The 24,511-nt window shown below is 45.5% G+C and overlaps 1 protein-coding gene across 4 annotated transcripts in view; it reads right to left on the reverse strand.

Annotated features, from left to right (window-relative positions):
- The window catches only part of ASAP2 (ArfGAP with SH3 domain, ankyrin repeat and PH domain 2), a 1,060,322-nt gene that overhangs the window by 1,002,067 nt on the left and 33,744 nt on the right, over window positions 1-24,511 (reverse strand). The window lies entirely within an intron of this gene.

The following is a 24,511-nucleotide window of genomic DNA, read 5'->3' on the forward strand; positions in this document are numbered from 1 at the left end:
AATAGCATCCGAGTGAACAGAGTGGGAGTCCACAGTAGATCTCGTGCGCACTGGTGCGAGGAATTGGGGTGCGAAATTACTGACGAACAATGGCAATATTGCTGTATGCAAACAGCGCAGATCTCGGCCTGCAGCAGGCTGAGAATCATACATTATAAATACCTGCATAGGCTGTATTACACGCCAGTAAAGAAATTCAGGTTTAAGTTGGCTGATACAGTTAGGTGCGATCGATGCAAGCAATCGGGGGCGATATTCTGTCATTTAGCATGGGAATGCCCGGCCATACGAGAGTACTGGGAGCAAGTGTTACTGGTGCTAGATAGCATGACTGGCAGCGTTTTAGATAAGAACCCAGTGCTCACCCTACTGGGATATACGGCACAGATACCGGCTTCGCACAGGAAGTTCATGGTTTTATCGCTGCTGCTAGCTAAACGGAGGATGGCCTGTAGATGGGGCAGGGGCCGTGCCCTGAAATTTAAGGAATGGATGGCTGACCTACTCTATTGTCAGGAGCAGAATACTACATATGCTGAGCTACCACCATTAGCTTACAGGCCCACAGATATATGGGGACCTCTTAAGGAATATTGTATGTTACATAGTGGTACGGAACCGGACATTGAGCTCCCACCCACCATTTAATACTCCTGTTATTCAACGACATGTGGACTGATCGCCGTGAACACTGAATGTCAATTGGCTTGACATCGCCGTGAATATGTTACTTTGCTACCTGTTGTGAATACTCTAGGATTTATGTTGTGCATCAACACTGTATGCTTATGGTATACTATGTTGTACTCTGACCAAAGAATGAAGGACTTGTTATTATAATGTTCTGGTTTACTGTGACAATGTTTAAACGTGATACAATGGGAGGTTGTACTGTAAAAACCCGAAAATAAAGTTTTAAAAAAAACTTTTACAGCGGTCATACTCATTTTGAAGGATTTTTAAGTAACGAAGGGACTGGACTATAAAATAATTTTGGGATATCCACATAACTGCCCCTGTAATTAGTTCATTCAGTTTCTTGTGTTTAATGCTGAAATAAGTTTGCAGGAAATAAATCCAGTTTTTGCTTCGAAAGTACAATGAACATAGTTCATTTTAATACAATAGATTCCTAAGTGTTCGCAAATTAGATTCCTCTCAGCGGAAGTTATCACGCTTGCACCAGAGCAGGGAATACTTCACAGTGAAGTGGTCTCCTTTAATTTCATCTTCAGCATTTCCGATTTGCCAACAAATGTACTCAGCGACACAGTGCTTTGCTAACTAAACAAGTAACTAAATTATTTTCATGGCATAAATTGTACAGGATTCAAGTTGCTGAAATATCAGCCCTGAACTCCACCCAGAAAATTACACAACATGTGGTCCCAATTTATACTTGTGCATTCTTAAATCAGATTTTCAGTAACTGTTTAAGAGTGCCAATTTTCATAAACCATAGATCCATGGCAGGATTGGTCATATGAGAGACAGTTCTATACATCAGTATGCTGAGGATCGTCGATGTTTTTATGGGTGGATAAAAGGAGTGATCATCAACTATCAAGCCTGGCACACAGCCCTGAGGAACAGACACACTTTCTTGTCGACACATATAAAATATGTCCCATGATTCATCCCAGAGACAGCCATACTTGGTTGTGACACTCATTCAGTTATGTAGGACTGGAATTAATATGTTTTCCAGGGTTTTTTCAGATCCCAGTCCACCAACCGGTCTAATGTTTTCTCACAATGACAAATGTGCCTAATGCGTGTATAGATCTCTTCTGCTCATCCCAGGATATTCATGAACATACAGTAGTGGAAACAGACTCTAAAGTCAACCAGAACTGTAAAGCAGTCAATCTTCATATTAAGCTCCTTTGATACCAGGTCAAAATACTGCAGTACAACTTTTGGCAGGTCTAAAGTAAAACATAAAATACAAAAACACAGCTACAAAGTGGCTCCACGTTATGTGCAACACCATCAACTAGAACTGGCATATTTAGCCAATATGACTCTGCATTGTTGGACTTGTAGTTTAGATGTAAGAACATTGAAGTGCCTGCATACAAGGTGCTGTTAGCGAAACAGCAACGCTGGCTGAAAGGGGAAGCAGCCTTTACAACACGGCAATTACTACGCAATGCCTTTACCACACATGCATTTCTTGGTTCTCTTACCACATATAGAACGTGTGTGTGGGTGCGTGTGTATGTATGTATATGTATATGTATATATATATATATATATATATATATATATATATATATATATATATATATATATATATATATATATATATATATATATATATATATATATATATATATATATATATATATACACACTGAAAAAAACATAGGTTTTAGGGAAAGTTATAGTTAGTTGGACATTTCACTCAGACAAAACCAGATAAATTCCCCTGTTACAGTTAGTTCAGCTAACTATAACTCACGCCCCCGCAATGTACTGCGGATGACGTCACATATTACATCACTCATAACTATAACGGGGGAATTTCTCTGGTTTTGTACGAGTGAAATGTTCATCGACCTATAACTTTCCCTAAAACCTATGGTTTTTTTCAGTGAATTTCAAAGGTTCTTTCAATGCTAGTTTCTAACTATGCCTACAGAGGTAGGACATGTGAGGAAAGAAGAAAAAAACGCACAGAAAGAAGCAACAGAAGTTCACAAAGACGTGGAAAAATGCAGGAAGGAGCAAGACATGTGCAGAAAGAACCAACAGAGGAGCCGAGAGAGGCATTGTTGCAAAATCATCCTGTGCCCACAACTTTTTCAGATGGGTACGGGGGGTAACTGATTATGACTAACCAGGCCTAGAGTCAGTGCTATGCTAAAAGACACTTAGAATACGGTGAAAACCCCTACATACACTAGGGAACACTATGCGTTGGGGTACCCCTGTGATTAGCATGACCTCCTCTGTAAGGCCCTAGTACATAATAGGGCAGAGGGATTAAAACTACCTCTAAGTCAGAGGTGCAGAAATATGCTACTTTAACTAGTAGTCGCGTTTACAGAGTGGTGGAGAAAAGGTGCTGGGAGTCCAAACAACGCTCAGGAATTCCACTGCGTAGGACTTACAGGAGGTACCAGGAGGGATTCTTGGCCCCCAAACTCCCTCAGGACTAAATTGGGCTTCCTCCCCCATCCTGTAGTCTGCCACGAGGCACGTTTGCAGAGAGTAAGAGAAAGGGGGCCATGGCCTCCGAAGACATCTTAGCAATCCCACTGTGTGGGACTTACTGGAGGTAACAAGAGGGTTAGTTGGCCCCCAAGGACATCCTTGGGGGCCAACTTCCCAAACTATTACCTCCAGTCAGTCCCCTACAGCAGCACTGGTAAGTACTCGTACCAGGCCATGCCCACTTTGCCCACCACTCTACAAACGCACTTCGAGGCACGCTCTTGGATGGCGATTGAAGTCCCCTAAACTGCTGGGGTCCTTTAGAAGCCAACTAGCCTACCTTTTACCTCCAGTAAGCCCCACGCAGAGGGATTGGTGAGAGGTAGTTGGGGGATTAAGACCCCTTGAATCCTGAGGGTCCCTGGGATTCAACTAGCCCACCAGGTACCTCCAGTAAGTGCCACAAAGCTGCGTTCCAGAGAGGTGTAAAAAGGGGAGTGGACTGGCCCAGGTCTCTGCAATGCAGCGCAGTGGCGCTTACTGGAGGTACCCGTGGACTAGTTGGCCCCATGGGGCCCTCAGGATTGAAGAGGAATTAATTCCCCCATGTTAAAATATGCCACAGGGCACGTTTGCAGAGTATTGCTGGGAGAGGGTGGGGCCTCCAGGACGATCGCGTCTTTTAAAAATGTTTTCTTTTTTTTTTTAAGAAGGGGGCTGTGTGGCCCCCCTTCCTTTCCTATTTTATGGGCCGTGGGGACCCCATCCCACAGGGCCTGACCCCTATTTTTTTTTTTAATGGAAGGGGGCAGCGTGGCCCCCATCCCGAGGCCATATTCGGCCCCGGGGACCCCATCCCCCGGGGCATGGCCAGTGTTTTTCTTTATATATATGAAGGGGGGCTGCGAGGCGCCTCTCCTAAGGCCATTTATGGCCCGGGGACCCCATCCCCCGGGGCCGGCCTTTGCTGGTTTAAAAAAAATATATATTATTATGGTGGAGGGGGGCCGCATGGCCCCCTCCCGGGCCACTTCTGGCACCGGAGACCCCATCCCCCGGGGCCTGGCCACTTCATTGGGGACCGTGGGGGGAGGCCTAATGCACAATGGGGTGGGAGTGCGGCACACACTTTAGAAAAGTTTAACAAAGATAAACGTGGTTTACAGGTAATAGGTATCTTCGGGTGCCGAGGAATGGTCCTTTCTGGCCAGTCAGGACACTAGAATTTGAACAAAAAAATTGGGGGAGTGTAGGAACCTCCTACACTGCTTCCAATGGCACTCCAGGTGGAGAAAACAACTCCTTCTACAAAAGTTCTCATAGTGTAGCCAGTGTAGTTATAAGAGATCACTGTTCATAAACTGTTCGTGGTAATGTATTTATTTGAAGAATCACATATTGTATTCATAGCGACTTCATTCAAAAGAACATGTAAATTTATCGTGTTCCAAAATATCCAATTGCACTGATGATATCCCTATGCATTTCGGGACGGAGTCCCTTCATCAGGGGATAATTTGCAATCTGTAAATCAAAATTACCAAAATCAGGAAGTGGAAGAACCTCTACAGAACAAATACAAAAGTGCGAATAATGCTATATAAAAAAAGGGCTTAAAACTACAACGTACCAGTGTAAAGATAACATGGGAAGTAAGTGAGGTAAAAGAATCATTGACGGTGAGATGAATTATAAACTAACAGTGTCTGACATTGGGTACATGACGGAAGGTAAAGCAAGTTAAACGTGATCCGAACGGAAGATGTTCGGGAAACATTCCAAAAGTCCCAAAATAAAAGACGGCGTGCAAGGAGTTTGAAGTGGCGTGGTTTGAGTTAAATATATCGTAGTGTCAACACAATGTAGTCTACTAAGCCGGGTGAAACAGGGTGTAGTGGATGGTCGTTAAAAGAGTCTAAACTAGACAGTACACCCCGTAGGTCCCGCCGGCTCCCTGCCTCCTGCGAGAGCCGGCATTGCTTTTCCACACGGGGAGCTGCTGACATGCAACTCCCTGTGTGGAAAAGTAATCTGGTTCGGATTTTGGAAGAGAGAGCTTTCTTCCAAAATCAAAACCACAGTTTGCTATGGCTATGGCAGGGCGGTAGCCCCGAGGCTCCCGCCCTGCCATAGCAAACAGCAGTGTCCCGGGGTGGGCACCCAGGGACACTGCAGGAGTGAGCCCTGGGGGGTGGCGGTCCATAGGGCCATCACAGGCTCCAGGAGGGGGCCTCCTGGCTCCCCTCCCATCACATGCACAGCCCCAGGGAGGTGGCAGGCCCCGGGGTGTGTGGTGTGCTTGAGCTCCCCCCCACAGGTTTATTTCTCTCTAAAAAAACAAGCCCCGGGGGTGGCGCTCCCCAGGGCTGCAGGGGGGCCGTGTGACACCTGCAAATATTTAAGAAAAGGCCCAGAGGGGCGGTCCCCGGGGCTGCGGTGGTCCCCCTGGGCCCCCGCAATTATATTTCACCATGCCCCCGGGACTTGGCCCACCCAGGGGCTAAATAATAACGAAGCGCAGGAGCCTGAGCTTTCGTTTTGTTTTGTTTTTCGGACGGTTTCACGCATCCAGCTCCAATTCGGCTGATTTTTTTTTGATTTTTTTTGGGCCCTGGTGGTCCTTGTGGGACCCACTGTGCAGGCCTAGGGGGTCAGTGTGTTTCTACCCTGCCCCCTTTTCTTGCTTTTTCCGTTTGTTGCCAACACTACCTGGTTTGGAGTGTTGACAGCTAATTAGAATAAAGCGCGTGGTCAGGAGGGCGCGTAGATCCACCGCACCTATATATATCAAATCTTTTATTTTTTTGACTACTGAACGGATTTACACCATTTAAAAAAAATGGTCTCTTTCTTAACAAAGGGCTACCTTTTTGCAAATGTGGTGTAATTCTGTTCAGCAGTTCAAGCTGTAACCGTGTCTAAAGTTTCCTATGGGAAATTCATTTTCCGACCTCTATTTTTTTAATCTCTCAGGAACTACTGAATGGATTTACACCACTTAACAAAACGGTCTCTTTCTGAACCAAGGGCTACCTTTTTGCCAAATTTGGTGTAATTCCATTCAGCAGTTCGGGCTGTAGTCGTGTCTAATATTTCCTATGGGAATTAACATGGAGAAATCATGTTTTGGGACCCCCCCTTTTTTCTCGGCCTCTGCTTGCCGAATCACAGCAAAACTTTCAAGATAGGGGCCGATAGGAGCCCGACAGGAGCGTCCCATGAGTTTTGAAAATTTTGCGAAGATCCGTCAAACGGCGCAAAAGTTATTGGGAAAACAAAAAACGATTTTCCTATGGAAACTAGGTCCTAACTATAACTACCTACTGGCAACCGCCAGTAGGTAATATATTATATATATATCCCACCTACCTTATTTAAACTTACCTACGTGGTAAACGTAGATGAATGGGATGTAAAAATCAGCAAGATAAAGGCATGCATGGTGAAAGCACACGCTGTAACATCGTACAACAGCAGGTGGTGCACTTGGTAGCTATGACAAAACGAAGGCTACTCTTTTTTGCAGCGTTTTCTTTACTGGTTATCAGTTTGTGTCAATATCAAATTTAAATTACTGGTGTTAGAGTTACAAATGCACTATAGGAAAACTCACTGTAGGTTCCAAATTTACCCACCGAATCCTCTGCACAGCAAACATCTCTCCACCAAATATCAAGGAATCCGGATGAGAATATACAATCCTGGTTACTAAATTAAACAGCAAACTACCTCTCACCATCAGAAATATGGCCCCCATAATTGCTTTAAAACAGGGTTTTCCATTTCTTACACATCACAATATACACCATTTAAGAACATATCAGTCATAGTCTCTCCAAGAGGGGAGTTCAGCAAATAGGAAATAAGCTCCTTTACAATAAATAAATCATCCTATACCTACAAGAGTTGTACAAACAGTAAGCCTGAGGTTGCAGCAATCGCGAATTTAGCATATAAATCTTTAAGGTAAACCACCTACCTCATTAGTGCAAGAAAACAAAAGATTAAATGAATATCGATAAGAACCACTGTTAATGAATGAATCAATCAATCAATCACAATGCTATACATGACTCCCGGGTCACATACTTAACGTCTTTATTTCAGAGTTTTGCTCTTCTCTCAGGGGATAACATTGGGTTTGGTATTTTATTATACATTTAACTCTTTATGTTAACACAATTTATAATTCTTAACCTTTTCCGTGCTGATGACGGACCCGCTCCGTCATCAGCCGCGGTGGCGCTGTGCTGATGACGGAGCGGTTCCGTCATGGCCCGCCCGACGCGGCTGCGCGGCGCTGATTTCGCACCTGCGCGGCGCGTTCTATTGAGCGGGCGGGGCCATGGCGGAACCACTCCGTCATGAGCACAGTTCAACCGAGGCTGGTGACGGAGCGGTTCCGTCACCAGCATGGGCGCGCCGTGCGGTCCCCTCGCCCCCTTAGCGCTGCAGCGGAATAGCCGCCGCAGCGAAGGTGTTAATGGACGGAAAGTACTGAAAGACTCCATTAAAGAAACCACAATAGAGGGGGGCGAGAGGGTGGAAGTTGTCAGCGGGTCTTAACCTCCCCTTTTGATGGATAAGCCTTCATGGTTAGCTGGAGCTAGAGAACAGCCTATCCGGCTTCATGATACCCAAAACAGCCAGGAAGGAGTACAGCAGCTACATTCACTGTAAATTATTTCAAATTGCTTGAGTGGGATTAGATTTTACTTTATTCATAAACCTCTGCAAAGCCTCAACCTATGTTAACCTATATTTTCTCTTTTTAAAAGACTAAAGATTGGCAGGATTCCACACAGCAGCTAGAATGTTGATTTCTCCCACTGCTTCTTCTATAGCATACAACTCGCTAATTGCAGCATCTCCAGGGCTCAAGTCAGGAAATTGTTATCAGAGGTCTTTATTGCCATACACTGCATAGATGGTCAATTCATCTTTCCTAAGCATAGATCATTAGACTTCTGGACTCGTTTTCTTATCTCTGTACATGATTTGATTACTCTCAATCCAGAACCACAAGCCGTTTGCTGTTGGGAAGGACAATCAGCATATTCAAGAACTCCTTTACATCAAGTATAGGCACATATATTAGCTTCCCTTGCCTGACAAGATTCTCCAACAGTTACACCTTCGTTTCTAACTTAAAATGAAAATGTGAGCCTGAAGTAGAGTGGTGGAAGTTACTACTGGTTTGTTGTGACTCGGAGAGATTGTTATTTATTTCTTTATCATTCCTACATCTACTTTTTACTTTGTTTTAGGCACTATCAACTGGAAGTTAAATGTTATGGCTCATCATTATTACTATTACCTTTTTATGCAATGCTTCTAGGGAGACACAAAAAACTTTACCATTTCACTGTGAAAACCTTTTTTTGTTTTAACCACCGAGGCTCAGGGGCAGTAGAATACGGATCACCTGCTCTTGGTGCAGACTTTGCTTATTACTCCAAGCACATGGAACCACTAACTTATCACACGTGTAACATGTCTTGGTATGTTAAAACTGCATAGCCATTTCCTTGTATATGTTCCTCACAAAGAAGCCATTATTTATTTTTATAGTAATCTTCATATGCCTTTACTGTTCAAACTATATATAAAGGGAAGAATATTAAAGTGCATTTCTTAACAATACCCAAGTACATCAACAAGCAATAAGATACAAAAAAGGCATATATAGTTACTATCTTTTCCCTTTGGTACTTGTTATCAGCAGTGTGTTTGCACTGCCGTCCCAATAGTATTGCCAATTTGCCCACATCCATTCGTACTTGTGTGCACACCTCTCGTCTTCATAGAGCTGCTTTGTAAGTATTCTACAGTGGTCCAGGCTAGCTTCCACTTACTGCTTAGTGATTTTAATGCTCTCCAAGTCAGTGCTATGTCTTGTTTGGCCACCACCAGGTCACTTTTAGATTAATCATTTTGTGTATCTGTTAACTTGTACGTCTTTTAGGACAATCGACAGCACCAATTATGGAGGACACAATTAAGTTGTGAAACCACTGACAGAAAGTCGAATAGGTTGTACCAACCTCTCTGCAACAATTATCACCTGAGACAGAACATAGTCTCTCCTCTTTCTTCATTTCATCACAGACATGGGGGTGAAGATTCTTCGCTCATTGTTACAATCGTTCCCTCTTGTAATATCCAAAGAAAGCATTTAAATTGAACCAGCAAAAACCGTCTTGTTGGCTAGAGTGATATTAGGGGGGCAGAAGGTTCCATCATATCGGTCACTTACAGTAGTATCCCATTGCAAGGAAAGAGCTGAGGAAGGGTGCTGGAGTAAAGAAACGTAAAAATGCTATCCTAACACACCATAGAGAGGAAGTAATAAAAGGACGTCAATTTACAGACTGGTTAGTCTTCAGTATAAGTGCTAGTCAAAACAAAGGCGTAAAGTAAAATGATGGACCTCCCCTGTAGAAGTGAAAAGCAGCTCCTGACTCTCCCATATCTCACAGATATTCTTTGGCCTTGGGCAGAATGGTTCTTCTCTGAAGTGCTAGGGGGCCCCTGAACAGATGCTCAGCTGCACAGTCCACCCCTGCGTCAAATTGGATGCAGCACCATGCGTTACACCCCTGAGTGAAAAACACTAACATGGTGCTGTTGAAAGTGGCATCGGACTATCAAGGAATAAGATTCTAGACAAGCTCACTATAGACACGTAACACATTAGATACATCGCCTAGCAATGGAACATTCTGAAAAAAGCATCCTGAATTTCTCTCCAAATGTTATAAGCAAAGGATAGAAAATCATAAAATAAGTTGCCCGACCCAGGGATAAGTCGGATAGACTTGTGATGCTCCGTTAAAAAGTAATTTAGATGCAGCAATACTGCTGAAACTCACAGATAGACCAGCAGCACATAGCCACTCTGCTTTATTTACCCCTCACCTACCCAACAGTTAATAACTACACACCAACTTAAAAGAAACATGAAATAAGCTTGATGTTGGTTGTATGTCAAATTATAGAAAATAAAGGTAAAGACCTACAACAACACAGACTGTTAGATATTAATGTGTACAATACTTTCAAGTTAAACATACATATGGTAATGCAGATTTACTACTACTACAAGAATGACTAAGCTCTCACTTTACAGCACAGATAAAATGGGCTGAAAAAATACCGGCTCAAAGTATCTGCCTCTAATTCAAGCATGCAATATTCCAAAAGGCAACAAGAGTTCCCCACTATACAACCATCTTCAGTAAGCACATACTACACTTTAATGCCCATGAGCCAAATTAAAGATAGATCGATACAGTCCTAGAAAGTTTTGAAATAACAAAGAAATATCTAAACTGCCACAGAGAAAGTATGCCAGTCTCTTCGGCCACCATGAACCATGGCTTCATGCACTTCAATAGTTGTACTCAATCACCAATAAATCTCCCGTTCCCGAATAAATCAGGATGATCCAATGTATGACCTGCTCTGGTCCATCATTTCACAAAGCCCATCAATCAAAAGTGAATCTTAGCACCGGCTCTATGCCACTGACAGTGAGCAGAACATGCAGATAACCACAGACACCCGCAAAGCCACTTGTGTGTGCACTTAAGTCCTTCAGCATTTTAACAAATGCACTGGCAACGTGGTACCACTTAACCAGTTGTGCGTAGTTATCACCCTCCTTACCAGGATCTGGGGAAAAACAATGAAAGACAAGAAAAATGTGGCACTATCCCTTAGGCAATAATCATCAGCCAGAAACCATTGCATCGAAACAACAAAAACCATAGAGCCGAGCGCCTATGGAAATTAGATCCTGATACTGATTGAGTCATTGCTGAGGGAGATTTAATACCCCGCCAGCAACCACTACTGCCGATTTTCAGGAGCAACTTGAAAGCCCACAAGGGAACACATGGTGTCCGGCCTTCCCGAAATAAGTGCTCTACCCAGCCCTGCCGAAGACCCCAACGTGAGGAACTAACCACCCTCTTTATCCAAGGGGTCGAAACGTAGACAACCTACCACCTGTCCGCAAGCTCAAAGAACTGAACAATTGTAACATTATGTACCTTTGAACTATGCATTTATATGGGAACAACTGACCAATGTTAGGCTGGAAAGGTCCATCTTTATGTAACAAATGTATATATGTCACTATACCTTTACCCTGTCCCTCACCCACTGACTCACTACCATTGACCCTACCCTTCCTTTTCTTTACTTCACAACAAGAGCACTGTAAATATTGAATGCACTGCTACCATATTGGAGCAACTGTGTTGATAACTACCAATGTTTTGACTCAATATTGCATTGATTGCCTGTTTAAACTCATGGAATTAAATTCCGGTTCCTTGAATCATATCTAAGTTTTGAGTGGTGAGTGTTTTTTTCTGTTTTTTCTGTTGCATACATTTTTTTTTAAAAAGCACTACCACGACCATTTCTAGAGCATACAACAAAAACCTTCAGCAGCCCGTTAACACATGCAATTAAGAACACATTAGTGAAAGAACAAGAATTTCAACTACTTGGCCTCACAGATGCATGCATCTACGACGACAAACCATATTCTAAAAGAGCTGTTACCAGTGAACTATAAATTTTACTTTGAGAACTGGAAAGTAACTACGTTTGTAGTTTTGCCATAACACTTAATGCAACATAATTTGCACCAAGAGGGTTTCTGCTAAGAACTTGAATTGAACATCTAAACTTGCACTCCATCGTTATCACTCTAAACATCACTTATCAGCTAGCCTATGCAGGCCTCAAAGTGATTGTACGGGCAAATAAGCGTTATTGAGGTTAAGTTATTTGACCTCTCTACTCATCCAAGGTGATGCAGATGTTAATTTGACAGTTATTTTCCCTTTGATTTTTCAGAAATTTTATAAGCCTGGATTATTCGACATCCAGTTGTCAGTGAACTGGTTCTTACCACCCTCAGTCAAAAAGATCCCGGCTATTCCCAGACAAGGATTCACGTCCGGGAATACCCAGCGAACTTACATCAACAAATGCAAAAAAAGAAGGCAATGGGTGGAATGCTTGAATTACTCTCAGCCACTGGCAACTGCTCTGGGCCGCAATCCAATCCATCAGGAAGTGTATGCCCAGACGTGGGTCTCGTGCTAACTGTGCCACTGGATTCAAGCTGGCCTGGCTGATGAGGGGCGATGCCCTGAAATCAGACCCAGGATGCTCATTTCCAGTTCAGGGAGGACCTGGCTTGTTAGTTCGGGCTAAACTGTTCCCATGAGGAGCAGGATCAAAACAGATTTGCATATGGCTGGGTCCAAAATAGGGTGGCGTGGTGAGCAAAAGAATATGGATTAAACCCAGATCTTTGTGACTGGAGATGAATGTTTTCATTGTTCGGCACTCTGTTCATCATTTGTACTTTTTGCAGATATGTGTTTTGTGGCAAAGGTAAACATTATATTGGAGCAACACACGCTTCTCTTTTGTGTACAGAGAGCACATGAAGACATTGCATCTTATGTGTCGGCATAATGGAGTCTATCTTTGACAGGGCAGTTTGAAACTCTAAGTGATTCCGTCATACGGGATCAAATAGTAAGGTGCACAAATAATAAAAGAGTTAAAGAAAAGCTCCTAATTAAGGATCCTTTACTTGAAGAATCCATACAAATTGCACACACAATTATGGATAAAGGCGATGGTTAAGAACAGTGGGAGCGAGTCGCTAAAAGAGCATTCGGTCAAAGTAGCAAAGGTGTACATACCAATAGATGAAGTTAAAAAGGTGAAACATCGTGAGAAAACGTAGTCACTGGACAAATCTAATGGGAAAGCACAATTCCAATCAACACCTCCAATAATGAATCCTACAACAATCATATGTTACCCTTGTGGTGTCCCTGGACACATTGCATGCAGTACCAAGTGTATGGCTAGGAATGTTGCATTTCGGAGCTGTGGTAGGAAAGGGCATTTTGCTAAGGTCTGTAGGACAAAGAATTACTTGGCGTAGGTACAGGAAATAGATGGCACTTGTGAAAGAATATAAGAACTAATAGTACTTGCTGTGGAGGATCTTGGGGTTTGTGGACAGTCTGTTAGTACTACTTCTCAGGTTTAAGGCATTGCTGGGGAAAGCACAGACAAGTTAGAAAAACCTTGTTGTAATTTGAGTCTGGATGACCGAGATGTGAGAATGTTAGCAGACTATGAATGTTTGTACACCTTGTTATCGAACGACATGTATTGTAAGAATTGGGAGGAGGCAAATCCAGTGTGGAACAAATCTGATATCGAAGCTGTGGGATACGGTGGGAAAACCATAGAGCTCATGGGAATGAAATAGATGGTAATAGGCTTTTAAGACAGAAGGGTGCTGGGTCGAGTGTATATAACTAAGCAGGGATCAGGTTTACTGGGATGGCAACATCAAAGAGATCTTAACATAATTCCGAACCCTAAAGCTGAGAAACTAGTCATGACTGTGGAGGTGCAAAGTGTGGAATTGGGTAAAGAAACCCAAGGGGAATACGTCAAAATATTAATGAAGATGTATCCCCTGAGGTATTTACAGACAACTTGGGTAAACTTAATGGTTTTTCACACTTAATTATTTTTAAAAACAATGCTACCCCAGTGGTAAACAGGGTAAGAAATATTCTGCATTTAATGAGTGAGCCCTTACAGAAGAAACTGAAGTTACTAGAACAAGATATAATAGAACCTATTGAATCTTCGGAGTGGTTGGCACCCATAGTGGTGGCACCAAAGCAGGGGGGCAAACAATTGTTGTGTATGGACTTGCGCAACTTGGATAGAAACATATGGGTGGACAGACAACCTTTTCCAAATATTTCTGAGATGTTAACAGACCTGGGAGGTGGTGTAATTTTTAGCCGCATATCATCAGATTGATGTGCAGGAGGAATCCAAACACCTTACCTCATTTGTCACAACACTGGGGGCCTACTGGAAGCCCAGTGCTTGTAGTATGACCTTTGGGTTAGTGTTGATCTCTGTGGTGTTTCAAAGGATGATGCAGATGCAACGGATATTCGATGGACTCAAAGAGGTGCTGTGTTTTCAGGATGATGTTTCGATTGAGGAGAAGAATGAAAAGGACTATGATGAGGTGACCAGCCTGTCTCCGACAGAAGCGGTCGCTCCACCCTGCCTCTTGGCATCGTAGCGCTGTTCTCCCCACTGCTGCCAAAACGATTCTGTGCCTTATAATCGATTTGTGCTAATTTGTGCCTGCTTAGTTGCTGTAGCGCTTCGCATTGCTTGTAATTTATTGTGCCTGTGTATGTTCCTAGCGCTCCACCGCTCGCATTGCCTGCATTGCTCCCTGAGATTTAGTAGTGCCTGATTGTGCCCACAGCATTATTTAGCATCGTGCCCCAATCTCGTCCTGTTTGCCTTGTGTTATTGTTGCTGCCATTTTGTGTTGCCTCCAGCCCGTCTCTCCCCCCCGCTCCCGCCTCCCAGCTGCCCCTCCCACGCTCCGCCCCCCTCCACTATCCTTTTATGACAGATGCATTTTCGCGCAGCGTTCACGCGCAGCGGTCGTGCCCAATGCGCGCCGAAGGTGCGCCAAAGGTAAGCCCGTCTACGCCCGTCCGCGCCTGGACCGCTCCCAGCGCCAGAACCCCTGGTCCTCGCAAACCCATCTCCTCCCGCATCACATACGACGACGCAACCCTCTCAGCCCTCAACCCCGGCCGTCCACCAAACTGCCACCAAGCCGCCCCAGGACACACCCATGGACCATTCACCTGCCACTCCTGCAAGTTTGACTGCATCAGGACCCACACCATACCCACAAACCCCAAACAGAGCTCCGGCACTAACCACCTAAAATGCATCCTACTCAACACCCGCTCGGTTCACAAACACGCCATTGACCTTTGGAACCTACTCGACAACACATCCCCTGACGTCGCCTTCCTAACAGAAACCTGGATGAACGCCTCATCAGCTCCCGACATCGCCATAGCCATCCTGGACGGCTACAAGATCATCCGAAAGGACCGCACCAACCAAACAGGAGGAGGCATCGCCATCGTCCATAAGAACTCCATCCGCGTCACGACCAGTTCTGACGATAACCTCACTATCGCCGAACACCTTCACTTCCAGATCCACACCGACCCCAAGACCACACTCAGAGGCACCCTCCTCTACATGTGGAAAATGACAATGTATATGTACATAAGCGGCGTTCATTTGTGTTCACCCTCGCCACTGTTGAAGGTAAAGCGAAAGTCACGAAACAGTGGCCCAGCCATCTTGTCCCCTTTTAGGCCCCATCACGAACATAGATAGTAGCCATTTGTGTGTCATGACCTCTCTGCCCACTTCCAATAGCCTGCGTCTCTCTCTCTCTCCCCCACTCCCCAGCCTCGCGAGTATTCCCCCGCGCCCTGACAGCCCCCGGTTTCTCCTGCGCGGGCCATAAACGCACCTCTAAACACGACCCTGCCTCCGTGCTGAACCCCTGCCCCCTCGCTCTTTTATCCCACCCATAGAACAGACCCTTTCGGTAACCTCTTCCTCCCTGCCTGATTGCCCGGCCTGATCCCAGGCCATCAGCCCAACAGATGCAGTTTATTGCTTCCTACAGTAGGACCTCGCCTCACATCAGAGGAGCGGTGATTAATCAAGGCCTTCACACCCCTAGACCTGACCGACTCCCCCGCATCCCTCCCAGGAACACCCTTCCTCTCTTCTGATGGCCACCCCCCCCGGCTACACCTGGCCTCTCGACCCAGTCCCAAGTCATAAAACTAGGTCTCGTGCCTGCCCAACCTTAGATCAGACTACCCCCTCCTGCCCTCGTGTCCTGTTGGAATGTCCGGCTGCAGATTGCAATCACATGTCACATTTGGGAGGGGAAAACAACATCAGAGCGGCCGGTATGGGAATGGGCCTGGAGCTGGGATCCCAAACATGCCCTTTTTGTACTTCAAAGTGTCTTTATTGCAATGAGGAATGTTTGTGCATCATAAACCTGTGTATAAAAGACGAGTCGTAGAGAAACTTGTTAGAGCACCTCGAGAAGATACCCTGTTGTCTGATTTGACGTGTTCTGTTCTGTCGGAAATAAACTCCTGTTTCCTGCCTTCCAGTCTCCAGCGCCTGCCTCTTTATTTGATAATCGTGAGTTGGGTGAGAAGCGGCTGACGCCGGGCAAACCTTGAAAGGGGTAATCGACCTGATCTGCCTGAACCCTTTGTTTTACATACAGACCACCAGGACCCCGCACACAATTCAGCGAAGACATCACTGACTTCATCACCCCACACGTCCTCCCCTCTGAGGAATACATTCTACTGGGAGACCTCAATTTCCACCTGGAAAAGAACAAACGACAGCAACACCACCACCCTTCTGGACAATCTCGCCAATCTCGGACTCAAACAACTTGTAGACACCCCCACCCACTACGCCGGACACACGCTCGACCCAATCTTCACATCCAGCAAGCACATCTCCTTCAATCACACCACAGCTCTCCATTGGACAGACCACAGCTGCGTTCACTTCAACTACAAAAAGACCACGACCCACAACCACCCTCAACCAATTCTCCGAAGAAACTGGAACAAAATCACCATCGACCAGCTCCTCACATCGCTTCACCAAAACCCTCCTGCCAATTCATCGGACCCAAACCAAGCAGCAACCAACCTCACACCTGGATCACCCACAGCGCCGACGAATTAGCACCCTTGAAAAACCATCAAATCAAGCAAAACAGCAAAAAAGCCCGCTGGTTCAACGATGACCTTAAGAAATCCAAGAAGCTCTGCCGTACCCTTGAGAAAGCCTGGAGAAAAGACCCAAACACTGTCACCTTGGCCACCTTCAAAAACGCCACCCGCAAGCACCACCAACTGATCCGATCAACCAAGAAATCAGCATTCAAGGACCGACTTCACAACAACGCCCAGAACAGCAAGGAACTATTCAACATCTTTAAAGAATTTACCAACCCCACCGCCAGCACCATTGACATCACTCCCTCCCAAGTCCTCTGCGACTCCCTGGCCTCATTCTTCCACAACAAAATCGCCGACATACATAACAGCTTTGACAACAAGGCCAGAGACCAACCCACTCCACCCACCTCCGAACGAAACTCCCCCTCGAACAGCCTCTACACCTGGAACCCAATCACCACTGAAGACACCATCCGCCTGATGAACTCCATCCACTCAGGATCCCCAACCGACCCATGTCCCCACCACATCGTCAATAAAGCAGACTCCATTATCGCACCCTATCTCCGAGACGTCATCAACTGCTCCCTCAACTCCGCTACCTTCCCGGAAAGCTGGAAACATGCCGAACTCAGCGCCCTTCTGAAGAAACCCACAGCAGACCCCACTGAACTCAAAAACTACCGCCCCATCTCGCTCCTCCCATTCCCTGCCAAAGTCATTGAGAAAGCCGTCAACAGTCAGCTCGCCGCCTTCCTCGAATCCAACAAATCCCTCGACCCTTCACAGTCGGGCTTCCGAGCCAAACAGTGGAGTGGAAAAACGATGGATTTGGGCCCAGATCTTTGGACTGGGGTGAATGTGTGACATTGATCCACATTCTGTCCATCATTGTTGTGTTTGCAATTACCGCTCTAAGTGTACTGGGGATGCTCAGACGTGAGTCCCAGGCACTCCACACCACTGGAATCAAGCTAGCCGGGCTGATGAGAGGTGTTACCTCGAAACCGGGCCGGTCCTCGGATGCTTGTTTCCGTTCGGGGAAGGACATGGCTTTTGTAGTTCGGACTGGACTGTTCCCATGGGGCACAGGGTCAGCGCTGATTTGCATATCGCCATTGTCTAACCCAGGTTGGTGTGGAGTGGAAAAACGATGGATTTGGGCCCAGATCTTTGGACTGGGGTGAATGTGTGACTTTGATCCACATTCTGTCCATCATTGTTGTGTTTGCAATTACCGCTCTAAGTGTACTGGGGATGCTCAGACGTGAGTCCCAGGCACTCCACACCACTGGAATCAAGCTAGCCGGGCTGATGAGAGGTGTTACCTCGAAACCGGGCCGGTCCTCGGATGCTTGTTTCCGTTCTGGGAAGGACATGGCTTTTGTAGTTCGGACTGGACTGTTCCCATGGGGCACAGGGTCAGCGCTGATTTGCATATCGCCATTGTCTAACCCAGGGGGGTGTGGAGTGGAAAAACGATGGATTTGGGCCCAGATCTTTGGACTGGGGTGAATGTGTGACATTGATCCACATTCTGTCCATCATTGTTGTGTTTGCAATTACCGCTCCGAGCCAAACACAGCACAGAGACCGCCCTCATCGCAGCAACAGACGACATTCGAACACTACTGGACAACGGAGAAACAGTTGCCCTCATCCTACTTGACCTCTCCGCAGCCTTCGACACAGTCGGTCATATCACCCTTATACAACGCCTCAGCAACGTCGGAATACAAGGAAAAGCCTTGGAATGGATCATCTCGTTCCTCACCGGTAGAACCCAGAGAGTCCGCCTCCCCCTTTCAGATCTGAGGCCACCGAAGTCATCTGCGGCGTACCACAAGGATCAGCACTCAGTCCTACCCTCTTCAACGTATACATGAGCCCCTTCGCAACCATCGCGTGACAACACAACCTCAACATCATCTCCTACGCCGATGACACTCAGCTGATCCTCTCCCTTACCAAAGACCCAAACACCGCCAAAACCAACCTACACGAAGGGATGAAAGAAGTAGCCGAGTGGATGAAGAACAGCCGTCTAAAACTGAACTCGGACAAAACGGAAGTCCTCATCCTAGGATCATCCCACTCCGCTTGGGACGACTCATGGTGGCCACCAGCTCTGGGAAACGCACCCATACCTACGGACCACGCACGTAACCTGGGCTTCATCCTGGACTCCTCACTCTCGATGACCAGACAAGTCAACGCCGTCACATCATCATGCTTCAACATCCTATGCATGCTCAAAAAAACATTCCGTTGGATCCCCACCGAAACAAGAAAAACGGTCACCCACGCACTGGTCACAAGCCGACTGGACTATGGAAACACCCTGTACGCCGGAACCACAGCCAAACTACAGAAAAAACTCCAACGCATCCAAAACGCCTCAGCCAGACTCATACTAAACATTCCCCACAAAGATCACATTACCAGTCACCTGAAAGATCTCCACTGGCTCCCCGTCAACAAGAGGATAACGTTCTGTCTCCTCACCCACGCACACAAGGCCCTCTACGACCTAGGACCTGAATGCCTCAACACACGCCTATCCTTCTACACCCCCACCCGCCAACTACGATCGTCCAATCAAGCCCTAGCCGCTGTCCCGCGCATCCACAGAGCCACCATGGGGGGGGGAAGATCCTTCTCCTACTTAGCGGCCAAAACCTGGAACTCTCTCCCCATCCACCTCCGCCTTACACAGAACCACCTCTCCTTCAGAAAACAACTAAAAACTTGGATTTTCGATAAGTAAATACCCCCCTTTTCCTTAAGCGCCTTGAGACCCCCCCGAGTATGTAGTGCGCTATACAAGTGCTGACTTGACTTGAGTTGAGTTGATGGACAGGGTGATGAAACGACTGAACGACCACAAATTCACAATAAAATAAAAAATGTAAATTGAGGAAGACACAGGTCACGTACTTGGGGCATGAAATATCCGAGGATGGAATTAAACTTTAAAAAAAATCGTTATGGCTGTGGAAAATGCGCCTAAACCAGAAAATAAGGATCAATTAAAGTGTTTTTTAAGATTAGCAAAATTGCTCCAAATTTGTGGCTAATTTTACAGAAATGGTGGAACACTTGAGGTTACTAATGAAAAAGGGGGTCATTTTTTAATGGAATGAAGGTTGTGATACAGCTTTCAACAAAGTAAAGGAGGGTATTCTGCGAAGTCCCACACTGGGTGATTTTGATGTTACTGCTAGAATGTATATAACAACTAATGTGAGTAATGTAGGAATAGGGGCTGTGTTAACACAGGTGAAGGACTGCCAAGACAAGATAATTGGATTCGCTTCAAGATACCTTCAAAAAGTGAAGTCCTCCTATTCTGCTATAGAAAGGGAAGCCCTGTTGTGTTGCTGGGGGATTAAGCATTTCAAATACTTTGTGTGGAGGTTACCTTTTAAAGATAAAACTGTTCACAAGTCCCTAATTCACTTGTTTTAAGAGGGTAAATGTCTGGAGTGAAATGTAACCACAAGGATATCCAGATGGATGTTATCTGTTTTAGAGTACAATTTTGAGATGGAATATTCGAAGAGACTAAAAAATGTGATTGCTGATTGTTTATCGAGAATGCCTGTGGATGAGCCGGACCATGGAGCAGAAGTGGACATGAGAGAAGGAGGCGAAGCGGTAGCTCTTGAGAAAGAGTAATGAGATATAGCAATGGCAGAGAATGCTTTACTTCAAAAAGATGGTGTGTGTCTGCAGGCTGGGAAAGCAACCAAGCTTGCAATACACAGCTTAATGATTACCATCATGTGAAAGACTAATTGAGTGTGCGCGACAGAAAGTTGTTAAGGAGAAACCAAATCACCGGGTCTCAATAGGACCAAAAGACGTGTTCGCCAACCTTTCTGGTGGCCCGGGATGAATGTACAAATTTAAAAAGTGGTAAGGAATGTTGTGCATGTGATAACAGCAATAAAACAACAAGCATTTACAATGCAACGGTCTCGCCTTTGCAAAAGTTAGCGCTTTTGGCATTGTAAATGACAAATGTTTTATTTAAGTGTTGGTTTTGGAAACAGATAAATAAATGGCATTGTCATGAGCAGTAGAGAGTGAGTAGTAGAGAGTGAGTAGTAGAGAGAGTAGTAGAGTGAGTAGTAAGTAGTAGAGAGTGAGTAGAGAGTAGTAAGTGAGTAGTAGAGTGTGTAGTAGAGAGTAGTGAGTGTGTAGTAGAGAGTGTGTAGTAGAGAGTAGTGAGTGTGTAGTAGAGTAGTGAGTGTGTAGTAGAGTGTGTAGTAGTGAGTGTAGTAGAGAGTAGTGACTGTAGTAGAGAGAGTAGTGAGTAGTAGAGTGTGTACTAGAGTGTGTACTAGAGTGTGTACTAGAGTGTGTAGTAGAGAGTGTGTAGTAGAGAGTGTGTAGTAGAGAGTGTGTAGTAGAGAGTGTGTAGTAGAGAGTGTGTAGTAGAGAGTGTGTAGTAGAGAGTGAGCAGTAGAGAGTGAGCAGTAGAGAGTGTGTAGTAGAGTGGTGAGTGTGTAGTAGAGTGTGTAGTAGAGTGTGTAGGAGAGTGTGTAGTAGGGAGTGTAGTAGAGTGTGTAGTAGAGAGTGTGTAGTAGAGAGTAGTGAGTGTGTAGTAGAGAGTGTGTAATACAGAATGTGAAGTAGAGAGATTGAAGTAGAGAGATTGAAGTAGAGAGATTGAGGTAGAGAGATTGAAGTAGAGAGATTGAAGTAGAGAGTGTGGAGTAGAGAGTGGAGAGTCTGTAGTAGAGTGTAGTAGAAAGTAGTGAGTGTGTAGTAGAGTAGTAGAGAATGTGTAGTAGAGTAGTAGAGAGTAGTAGAGGGTGTGTAGTAGAGTGTGTAGTAGAGCGTGTGTGTAGCAGAGTGTGTAGTAGAGTGTAGTAGAGTGTGTAGTGTAGAGTGTGTAGTAGAGAGTGTGTAGTAGAGAGTGTGTAATGTAGAGTGTGTAATGTAGAGTGTGTAATGTAGAGTGTGTAATGTAGAGTGTATAATGTAGAGTGTAGTAGAGAGTAGTGACTGTAGTAGATAGTGTGTAGTAGAGAGTGTGTAGTATAGAGTGTGTAGAAGAGAGTAGTGGCTGTAGTAGTGAGTGTGTAGAGAGTGTGTAGTAGAGAGTAGTGACTGTAGTAGAGAGTGTGTAGTAGTGTGTAGTAGAGAGTAGTGACTGTAGTAGAGTGTGTAGTAGAGAGTGTGTAGTACAGTGTGTAGTAGAGAGTAGTGACTGTAGTAGAGAGTGTGTAGTAGAGTGTGTAGTAGAGAGTGTGTAGTAGAGTGTGTAGTAGAGAGTAGAGTGCGTAGCAGAGAGTAGTGACTGTAGTAGAGAGTGGGTAGCAGAATGTGTAGTAGAGAGTAGTGACTGTAGTAGGGAGTGTGTAGTAGAGAGTAGTGACTGTAGTAGAGAGTGTGTAGTAGAGAGTGTGCAGTGATTTGAGTTTTACATCAAATTTAAAACGGGAACGGAACAAACTCATCCTATACATTTTTGTGGTAGGTGCCCACGCATATAGGGTTAAATGATGCGTTAGATGCCACAGGTCCCACCAACACGCTTCCTTTATGATAGGAGAATGCCCAACATCACGGAGATTTGCTCTCTGCTCTTCCCGGATATTTGTATTTTCAAATATATAATGTTATCCTGCTAAACGAAGACGATGCTCAAACTATAAAAGAAGAGGGTTTCACAGATATGTTAGTCCTTCCGGGCAAACGAAATGACCCAAAGAAAGATCAAGTGACAGTTTAGAGCTCCAAGTGAGTCTTAATAAAATCAGTGTCTGGAACGCATAGCATCAAAGACGAGCGGGGCATCAAACTGCAGTGTCATTCAATCAAAGCTTCAAGGCTTCTGAGCGCTAGCCGAGAATTATTTTTTGTGAAGCACTAATCACTGTGGAAGGTGCCCCTGCTATCCCAGATGTGAGAAGTCAGTCTGATATAAAAATAAGCAGTATTTGGAATGAATGTATTTGGCAGGGGGAAGGTGGGGCGGCGCAAGACCGTACTGACGAGTGAACAGGAGCCATTTTGTACCGAGTGATTCTGCCTGTGTGCATGTAGACAAACCAGGCAGCAGCATGAGCATGTGATTCGGTAAATAACGAGAGTTCGTCAAAATATGACGGCCTCTTTAAAAAAGGTGTCGTTCTTTAAAATGTGAAGGCTTGGTGTTAATGCTGCACGTTATCGCTCTGCACTGAGAAGGTTTTCTACAACTGGTAGCGCACATATTTCAAAGTGTTTTCATACACAAAAAAGAAAAAAAAAACACTTTGCGTTGTTGTAGCTGCTGCTTGCTACATGTTGGAATGTGTGTTCCAGCGGAGTTTCTTCAAGTTCCCGCTTCCCGCCGGGCCGCCGCGCTGCCTGCGACGACCCGGAAGCGGTTGGGCAGCCGGCCAATCGCAGCCCCAACCGGAAGTCCCGCCCCCATCGCGGCGCGAGAGAGAAGCCACTGTCCGAGGAGCCCCGAGGGCTCCTGATCGAGTCCCGGTCCCGAGATGGGGGACCGGGTGAAGAGCGGCCGGGCGCATGAAGAAGGCGGGGCTCTCATGTGGTGAGAGTGCCCCGCAAAGCGCAACCGCCGCCCGAGAGGCACGCCGAGCACCGCCAGAACAGGTGAGTGTGTTGCGGAGGAGGAGGGGTGAGTGGGGGTGGGGTGTGCGCGTGTGTCTGTTGTAGTGTGTCTGTGCGTGCGTCTGTCTGCGCGTGTGTCTGTTAAAGGGGGGTGCGTGTGTGTGTGTGTGTATGCAGTGTGTGTATGTGCGCATGCGTGCGGGAGCCTTTCTGTGCATGGGAATAGCAGGCACGGCGACGCGACGTGCGCGCTCACGAGCTACAATCTCCAGGAGGACAAGCTCGTCACAGTCTGCAGTCTACATTCCCCGGAAAGTGGCGACATAAGTTGTCTCCCTAGACAGCAAAAGCTTTGCTTTTGCTTTCGTCTAGGCGAGACCTAAAAACTGAGAGGCAGCCCCCTTTGAATTGTATGGATCTCCCCAAAAGGCCATAAGAGAAAGTGGCTATTGATTTCCTCGGACCGGTAACCAAATAGGTGTGAGGAACACAGGTATCCCTAAGACATTGGTGTCTGATAATGGGGTGCAGTTCATTTCCAGGAGTATCAAAGAATTTTAAAAGAAAAAAAAGTGGGTGTCAAGCTTGAAAGAGTAGTTTTTTTCAAGCCTCAGGCCAAAAGCTTGGTTGGAAGAATCAGCTGCCTAATCATGGAGAACGTTCAACTTTTCATGGCTATTGGTCAACCTTGGAATAGTGAATTGCGAAAGTTGATTTAAGTGCACAGAATAACACCTCACTCAGTGCCCGGAGTGTCACCATTCATCTCTCTTAAAGAAAGAGAGCCTGGGTTAAAGGAGGTTCGGCATGGTTGAAGAACAAAGAATGTGAGTTGATAGATAGCAATGCTGTGGTAAGTGGCGTGGTAGAGATACAACGTGAGACGGAATAATATTTTGATGCTAGGAATGGTGTCAAAATAACAGACATTAGGAAAGGTGACTGGGTGGCAGTTAGAAGAGGTGGTATTGTCAAAAAAGGGGAAATCAAGTTCTCCAAACCTATCCAGGCGGAGGAGGTAATGAGGAGTTTTGTAATTTTGGTGGATGGATCAGTTTTGAGTTTAGGGATTGTGTGCAAATGTCCAT

This window comes from Lissotriton helveticus, chromosome 6 (assembly GCF_964261635.1).
Source record: "Lissotriton helveticus chromosome 6, aLisHel1.1, whole genome shotgun sequence".
Taxonomy (NCBI): domain Eukaryota; kingdom Metazoa; phylum Chordata; class Amphibia; order Caudata; family Salamandridae; genus Lissotriton; species Lissotriton helveticus.